Consider the following 8,725-nt stretch of genomic DNA (forward strand, 5'->3'; position numbering starts at 1 on the left):
ACATTTTTAAAGTCATGTAGTTCTTCTGCGTTCTGGCAGATACATTGCTACGTTGAGAGATTTATGCAGATGAGACCTGAGCAGCTGACCAGCAGAAATAACCTGATTTCTCCACCCCTACATTCCAGAGTGAAGGGCTGGTCCTTACCACGCCACTCATTTTTGTGTTTGTTGCTTTGCTGTTGTTTATTTACGTGGCCACAGTAGGATTTGGAGTCTGCACACCATTACTTCCATATGGATGGAAACACGCTGCTCTTTCTGGTTTGGTTTTTTCTACCCTTCTACTGTCCTTGGAATATGTTTTATTATAAATGCTGATCTGTGTGCTAATAAGGGGAGGGCAGAAGAAGCCCATCCACCTCACAAGGAGAGCTAGCGCATCTCCAAGGGATGGCATTTATTCCTAGTGCATTTAAACCCTCACTTGACTGTTGCAGAACTCAGTTGATGTAGATTAGCTGGGTTTGTGTTGCAGGAGGGAATGTGTCTGTGTAACTGTAAATGTGAATTATGTGTTTAAAGATCCTTTAACTAAGTGGTGGCTGCAAGTAAAGGGGCAGGGGGTGGGAGAGCAACAAATGTTTGGAAGACAGGGCAATGCCTCGCAGTTGAATGATTTTTTCCAGACTGATGAGAAATTACTATAAATCTTAGAAAGTATGACTGGATGCTATTTTTGCAAGGAAAGACCCCTCAGAAGCAGCCCTGTGAAAAGCAGAATGCCCAGCTCTCCATTTGCTTATGGGGCACTCAGTCCATCGTTGCAGGGTTAAAACTTGGTGAATCTGTAGTGGAATTAAGAACTAAGGCTAACTTTATTTTCAGAAGGGTCAATTTGGATAACATAAAATACCTTGTTTTATGTTAGGTTTGCTTCTTTGGCAATTCATTACACTACAGAGCACAGTCTGAAGTTCTGCAAAATGTTCAATTAAGACTTTTCATTTTACATGGGAGAGGGGGAAAGATTTAACAGCATAATGAGAAAGAAAACACTGATAGGCAGTATTTCATTCACTTTTTTATGTACAAAACATAGATTGTTGCTAGGAAATGGTAGGGTGTCAATGGAGCACTCTTAGGACAGCACTGTAATTCTTGTTGAAACAGAGGTTGAGCAGTCAGCACAGCTGTAGGTCTAATGCTAAAGGTTTTTGGCAATGTGTTTAAGAAAACAGTCTTAATTGTGTCCCTGCTTTTGCTTCTTTTGAACAAACACTGGAAAAAACAGGTTGCTGATGATTATCGTGCCTTTGTAGATGAGTAACAGCCTTGCTGAAGCTCTAATGTGCCTGCAGTCCTGTTTTTTCAATCATTTGTATCCTCTGTATTATCAGCTGAGGAGTTGTGTGTCAACTGTGTTGTGTCCCATAACCATTCACAATGCTGGAGAGACCCAGAGAAGGAAGACAGAGACCAGTAAACCCAGCAGCATGCTGCGTTTCTTGCTCAGGAATCCTTGGAAGAGATGACAGGTGAGGTTATTCCATTCAGAGGTCTTCCCATATATCTTTCTCTGGAGGAGACAGGTCTAAGCTAGGAAGACGTAAAGAATCCTACCAACTGTTGTGGAGCTTCCTTTTGATGCTATTTTCAAAATAAAATTGGTCTATACCAGCTGTGGCATGTAGTAAGAGATTTTGATTCTAACACTGATGAAAGTATAAAAGAAAAGGCAGCCAAAACAGGCAGTTCTCACCCATTTGCCAAGTGTTTCTATGTTCTAGCTGACAGAGGATTTAAATACAAGAAATACTGAGACTTTTTTTTTCCTTAAATTTCTGTCTCTTTTAGCAAATACTTGAAGAGGCAAAATCCTAAAACTTCTGTATCTGCACTGGTCCTTTCTGAATCAGATTTTTTTTTCCTCAGCTTAACTGCAGTTCTGTTTCTGATGAGTAACTTTGCCTAGACATCATAGGAAATAATTGCAGTTGGGCACACAATGCGACTTCCTGGACTGGTGAAGAAAACACACCTTCCCATTGTCCTCATGTTGTGTCAGTGAGCAGTCATTCTCTTCAAAATATTGGTAATTGCTGTCATGGTAACAAAACAAAAACATGGTGTGGCAACTATTTTCAGCTTTGCACATGTGATATCTCTCCTGGCTGTAAAACACTTCAGCGTTTAACCAGGACAAGAGGTGTCCTCTCATTTAAGCCTGGCATGGATAATTTTTTTCTGAACAATGGTCCAGGTGTATGTGGGGGGTTGTAGTGTTGTGTTTTGTTTTGCTTTGTTTAGTTGGGTTTTTTCAGGCTGATGGGCAGCAGGTTTAGAGGTAGGAAGGGGAATGACAGGACAACCACTGCCGAGTGATTATTCCTAGTAACTATTTGCACTACTCATAAACACCTCTGCAGCTGGGATGAAGTTGGCACTGGAATTCTGGGGGCCCTGGCAATACCAGCCCTTGAGCTCTTTAGCACGAGATGAACCAAGCAAAAACGACCACAGGAGCTTCACAGGAAGTTGTGGTCATGTTGCAACTTGTAGGAAAAAAAGGTTCCTCAGATGGCTGTAGCAAAACAGCCAAGAGAACAGTGGGAAGGAAGGTGAGATAAGCTGGCAGGGAGGAAGCACCTCTGGAGGAATGGGGATGAATTATGAAAGTGTGCACAGCTTTCATGTGGGACCTTTTCCTTGGGCTTTTGCAATAACAATTTATTGCAAAAATTTAATGTATTTCACGCATCTTTTCTCTGCCTTCTTTGTTCCAGATAACAATGACTTGTAAGAATTATAAAGAGCACCCAGAAATATCCAACCCTAAGGAGGGCACTTCATCTACTTCTGACTATTAGGGAGCATTTAATAGTAAATTATTGCCTTAGGATGCAATTCTACTGAGCTGGGAAAAAAACGGAGCTTGAGGCGTTTTTTAGAGTATAAATTTACTTCCTGTTCTGAAGAACTGGCTGACCTTGCCACATTTGGGTTTGATTCCAGGGAGGAGGATTCAAAAAGATAGAAGAAAGAAGATTGTAACGGAGGATTAATTAGTTCCTAATACTAATAATTAGATTTTCAATCCACACAGTTCTGTGGCATGTCACAGGCTACCTAAAATTTGAGAAAGGGTGGAGAGTCATAATTAGCTTTCATTCAGTATGTATAAAAATCTGAAAAAAAAAAAAAATTCCCTTCTTAATATTGAAAATCCACTCTTGCCAGTGAGAGGAAAAGGTGCAAAATGAACATAGGTCTAACTTGCACAAGAGGAAAATAAGCTATACTGGATGATTTTTTTCATTTTCTCTTATTATACTGAAGCTCTTACCAATTAAAAAAAAAATTAAGTCATTTGATACAAAACTGTTAGAAGGGGCACATACTTGATCACAGTTTGTTCTCCTTTGAGCAATTTTGTCATTAATACACTTGATGCCTTCTTAACTTGTTTTAACACATCATTGGTCTTCCAGTCATCAACTTATTTTCTCACCCTGTTGCTGCTACAGTTGACCCAGCAGTGAAAAGTGTGCCAAGAAAAATTTGAATGATTCTGCTCCAGTCTTTGACAGACAGAAATAAACACGAACACGTCATCAAGAACCAACACTTTTATCTCTGCAAAGACAATGCGTAAATTATTAGATTAAGGAAACAAGTTCCAGGTTTTAGCGATATTCTGATTTTTTTTTTTTTTGGATGGCTTGGCCGGATTAACAAAATTTTATAATTTTTCTAATCGTTCATACAGGTACTGTCATTACATATATAAAACTCCAAATCTTTTATTAAAGCAATCCTTTACTACAACATGTAAACTCACAGGAAGAGAGAAAATATTCTGCTCTTAAATGTTTAGAAGTGCTTTTCTAAAAATAATTTTGCTGCTTCAAGGTACAAAATTGATTAAAGCACTGCTTCTATCTATTTGATGGATGTCTACAAATTTTTTTTTTAGAAGTCTGTCACACTCTTATGTGTACAGTAAGGCCATTGCAGTATCAGTAGCTGCATTTAAACTTAGTCAAATTTAGTCATATTTTTGTCATACTTGTTGAACTAAGGCCAAATTCACAAGTGTTACCTGTATTGAGTATATTTTTCACCTTCCTTCAGTTACTGCACTGTATCTTTGCTAACTCCTTCCCCCGATTTAGACAGTCTAAGAAGGACTTAGTAAGGCAGTGCCTGCTGCTTGCCAAGGCGGTAAGGAGAACAGATCAATAAATACTGATTGAAAGGTAGGTGAGGAGCTGAAGGAGTGAGAGTCCATGACTGCAAGATTGACTGATAGTAAAGTGCACAGTTAGCAAGTCTTTCTGAGATCACAGAATCAATCAGGTTGGAGACCTCTGAGATCAAGTCCAACCTTTGACTGATCACCACCTTGTCAACCAGACCATGCCACTGAGTGCCACATCCAGTTGTTTCATAAATACCTACAGGGATGGTGACTCCACCACCTCCCTTGGCAGCCCATTCCAATGTTTAACAGCCCTTTCCATGAAGAAATTCCCCTTGATGTCCAACCAGCAATTCCCCTGGGGCAGCTTGAGGCCATTTCCTTTTGTCCTGTTGCTGGTTGCCTGGTCAGAGAGGCCGACTCCCACCTCACTACAACCTCATTTCAGGCAGTTGCGGGAGATTTGTATATTATACCAAATTACAATATGCAAAAGGTGGGTTGGGCTTTTTTTTCTCATTCATTTTCAGGCAGCCAAAAGCCAGGCACCTGCAATGCAAGCGCTTGTAGTAAGGATATTTCAGACTTTGTTGACCACAATAAGTGACCGAATAACTGAGTGGAAGCCAGAAATTACTGATGCGTGTTTTCCAATCAATGAGGGATGCTTTCTCTTTTTCCAGCGGTTTTCTGGATAATATCTCACTTCTTGGCACAGTTAAACACATTCACTGCAAATCAAACAACACCATCAGCTCTTATCAATAGTTTATAAAGAAATCAGCTTTGAAATTTTCACTTCCTTTCTACATAAACTTCAGGAATTTCCAGCTCTTACTGTGCTTCCAGTTTGTTTCTAGTCTATCTGTAACATCTTTAAGTTACATACCAACAGCTTTGATTTGTTTTAGAATAATGTTAACTCATCATTAGGATTTGGAGTTAATTGTTCTGAAAAGCAGGAACTACAGAACTGACCTGAAGCACAAGAAAATTGATCTGGTGGAATTGCTTCTCGTAATGAAGTTTTTAATTCAAAACCTTGTCTTTTCCCTGGTCCTCCTAGTCCTGCAAGTGGGGATAGGCTCTGTATTTCTGTCTAGCATGGGTTCACACTTACCCTGCTAAGCAGAACTCAGAACCTTGGGAAAACACATGGACAGCACAAACTGCTGGGTTTGCACTCCAGGACTCACAGTCATCCCACCCCAGTTCTGAACAGTGTGGTTTAATTACAGTGGTATGAAATATATTGACTAGGCATATGTTGGGATGTACCTCCTTTCTTGCACTGTACAAATATTTGTTCTGCCTCATTTTCTGAAACATATGGAAATATTTTTAAAATAATAACAGTAAAAATAATAGCACTCCTTGAGCCATGGAAATCTTTAAGTATAATTTTTTTACGTGCCTTTCAATCTTGCCTTTAGCATGGTTGCAGAAGAAATATGACATTTAAAGTTCAAAGTTTAGGTTAGCTGAGTGTTGAATAGATGTAATATAACAAAGCTAAAACTGACTGCTTGTAACTTCATGTATATTTGGTTTACATAGAGAAAACTGGAAACTTTTCTGTATTCTATGCTGATAGTATGCATGATATTGGATCTAAAAATTTCTGCTTACAGGGCTCATTCTTGAAAATATTAATTGGAATGAAATATCTGTTATATCTCTTATGCAAATATTTTTTGAAGAGCCGTGTTTGTCTTTTTTCCACTCAACTGAAGGATGCTAATCTAATACAGAAAAAATATAATATTCTGTCAAATGTCCACAGGCAAGATTTGTATGAATGGCCAAACAGTTGAAAATGGTATCTTATGTGTTCTGTACCTTGTTTGATCTTCTTTCTGTAACAACATGGTGGACAAAATCGTGATCACAGTGAAGACGATTTGACTTAAGTGGAGGAAAATTTGCTGCAGGTATCTAGAATGCTCTTTTCTATTCTGTCTATTGCCAAGCTATGAACAGTACAAGGAAGCGGATCAGAAGAACTTGAAAATATCTACAAGAGAGAGGAGGAAAAGACACTGAATTAGGAACCTCTGATATGGAAAACAGGTCAGGATATGCCTTGGTCTTCTCATCACATTTATTCTGAGTCATTTTTCTTGAGAACAACCAGATGGTGTTTCTCTCTTGCTTCCCGTCCTCCATCTAAGGAGAGCAGCAGTTTGCTAAAGTAATAAAAATCTATAGGTTGGCCATTATTTAAAGGATTGATGTTTGAAAAATCAAATAAAGAGTAAAACTGTGAAAAGCATTCGGTGCTGTTATTAAAAAAATGTAGGGGAGAGGAGAGGAGAGGAGAGGAGAGGAGAGGAGAGGAGAGGAGAGGAGAGGAGAGGAGAGGAGAGGAGAGGAGAGGAGAGGAGAGGAGAGGAGAGGAGAGGAGAGGAGAGGAGAGGAGAGGAGAGGAGAGGAGAGGAGAGGAGAGGAGAAAAAAAGTAAGTATTTTGGTAAAATAACAGTGAGCAGTCACCCTTTTCTGCCATGCTGTGCAAAGGCAGAACTGAAATTATTTTATTTTATTTTGACACTTGCAAGTGAAATGGTAATTCCTCAAATTTGCTTGAGATCATGAGGATAATTATATTTCCTCAGACATGTTTGGACCTTTACTTTTAGGGTGTGTGCCTTTTGCTGCATATTGTACAGTTAGCCAACCTGAGTGGGCACCACAGAGTGTAGAGAAAGCGGGTTCCAGGTTTCTAGGTCACCTGTTTGTTTGTCAGTTTGGTTAATCCAGGTAAATGGCCCCAAAGTTAAATATCCGCACCCTCAATTGGGAATACAAACAGTTGCATTTTTAAATCTCTGGACAACAAACACTGCACTCTGTTCATCAGGCACAAACAAGCTCTACCTTTTGAAAGTAGTGGCAGATCTTCCAAATAATACTTTTCCATACCATTATATCCTAAATGAAGCTCTAACAAAGGTTCTTTCGTGCTTTGAGAGCAATCAATCTGAAGACTGTAATATTTTTGAAGGTTTTTGGGTAGTTGTTCTTTTCCATTATCTTGTTCTTTTACTGCAGCCTCAGAGCTGGAGTTCTGAGGGTTTTGTTCTCTTATCTTCTGGTCATTAAACTACAGTGTGAAACCTGTCCCGTTGAGCTCACACAATACGGGTTAAAGTGCTTCTGATATAAGACACATAGAAAACTTGTAACACTGTTCTTGATGAATGAAATTACTGAATAATGTTTGGAGGACTAACATTTCTCTTCTGCTTTTAAAACAAAGTCAAAATCCTCTGCATGATGACAATGAATGAATGAACAGTTTATGTGTGCACAGGCTTTCTTAAGCAGTAATATGGACCTTCTGTTTCAAACTATTTGCATCTCTAGGCCCTCTGTTTTAAGGCGCTTCCTTTGTCTTAGGGCTTGGCCAATGTTAATAAAATATAAATATTTATACTGGCCTTTGAATTGTTAACTGACTCAAGCAATAGCTTAGCAACTGAGAGAATGGAGGTTATCTCTAGCATTCTGTTCTTACCATGCTACTTTGCTGCCAGAAATGCTATGAAAGGCTCCAGAAAAAATCATCTCCTGGCCAATGGTGCACGGGGACTAGTGTTTTGTAGGCTATTAGCTGTGAATCCCCCTTAAACATTAAACACCACCTGCACTAACTTAAAATAGTTTTGCACTGTTACACAATCAAGCAATATCTAGTGCACTAAAAAACCTGTAAAAACTATACCAGTTGCAAAAAAATATATGGTTATGGTTAACCAGAGATTTATTTCATTTGCAATAACCAGTTCTGAAAGATAATTTGTGACTTCTTGTGATTTCTTTCTGAATAATATGATGGGTTGTAGTTTGCTGCTAAAGATTTCATAGGATAATTCTGACAGGAAGCCAGCACAGCAATGTGCTTGCAGTATAGTAAGATTATAAGTAAGGCAGAGTTTTGACTAATACTACTCTTAGAGGACATCTTTTTTCTTTATTCCTCTCAAGCAGTGGGTTGGCACTTCTGTAGTCAGACTGTAGCACTGATTAAGTTGACTGCTCTATCCATTTATAAAGTGGAGGAAAGGATGGGAATAGTAACAACACAAGCCTCCTAGTGTTGGACCTTTTTACACCTGGTAGTATTTAATTTCCAGAGGCTCAACTACTTTGGGCTTTGCAAATTGCCAAGCAGCCTCATGTTACTGCCCTTGGCTGGTACTGCTGGTACTCTGAATAACAAGGCTAGTGCAGGTTCTGAACGAAATTTCAGTTTATGCTTTGCAGCTCCAATTTAGGAACTCTATCAGTGTCCTGGTAAATATAACAATTTTTTTTCTCTTGTTGCCATGTCTAATGTTTTCTGGCCCTACACATTATATCAGTTAGTGTCTCTTAAGAGTATGACCTCTACAATGCAGGTCGTCGTGATTGCAGTAAAGCAAACAGACAAATGTTCAGTCTTCTACCTGCAGACCAGAGCCCCTAAAATGATAATTAAAAAATCAAGAAAGGCTTTTGTGTCCTTCAAAGGTATTTACTCACTCTTGGGCTGCGATGTCATAAATGAATTGCCTGTGCAAATAATGTATTTATTACTCTCCTGG

The 8,725-nt window shown here is 39.0% G+C and overlaps 1 long non-coding RNA gene across 1 annotated transcript; it reads left to right on the forward strand.

Annotated features, from left to right (window-relative positions):
- Positions 1–156: 156 nt before the first annotated feature.
- On the forward strand, positions 157–6,461 carry LOC125322405. The gene is made up of 3 exons (XR_007201982.1): positions 157–264; positions 1,341–1,478; positions 6,112–6,461. It is a non-coding gene; the product is annotated as an uncharacterized LOC125322405 (long non-coding RNA).
- The last annotated feature ends 2,264 nt before the right edge of the window (positions 6,462–8,725 follow it).

Source organism: Corvus hawaiiensis, chromosome 1, assembly GCF_020740725.1.
Source record: "Corvus hawaiiensis isolate bCorHaw1 chromosome 1, bCorHaw1.pri.cur, whole genome shotgun sequence".
Classification (NCBI taxonomy): domain Eukaryota; kingdom Metazoa; phylum Chordata; class Aves; order Passeriformes; family Corvidae; genus Corvus; species Corvus hawaiiensis.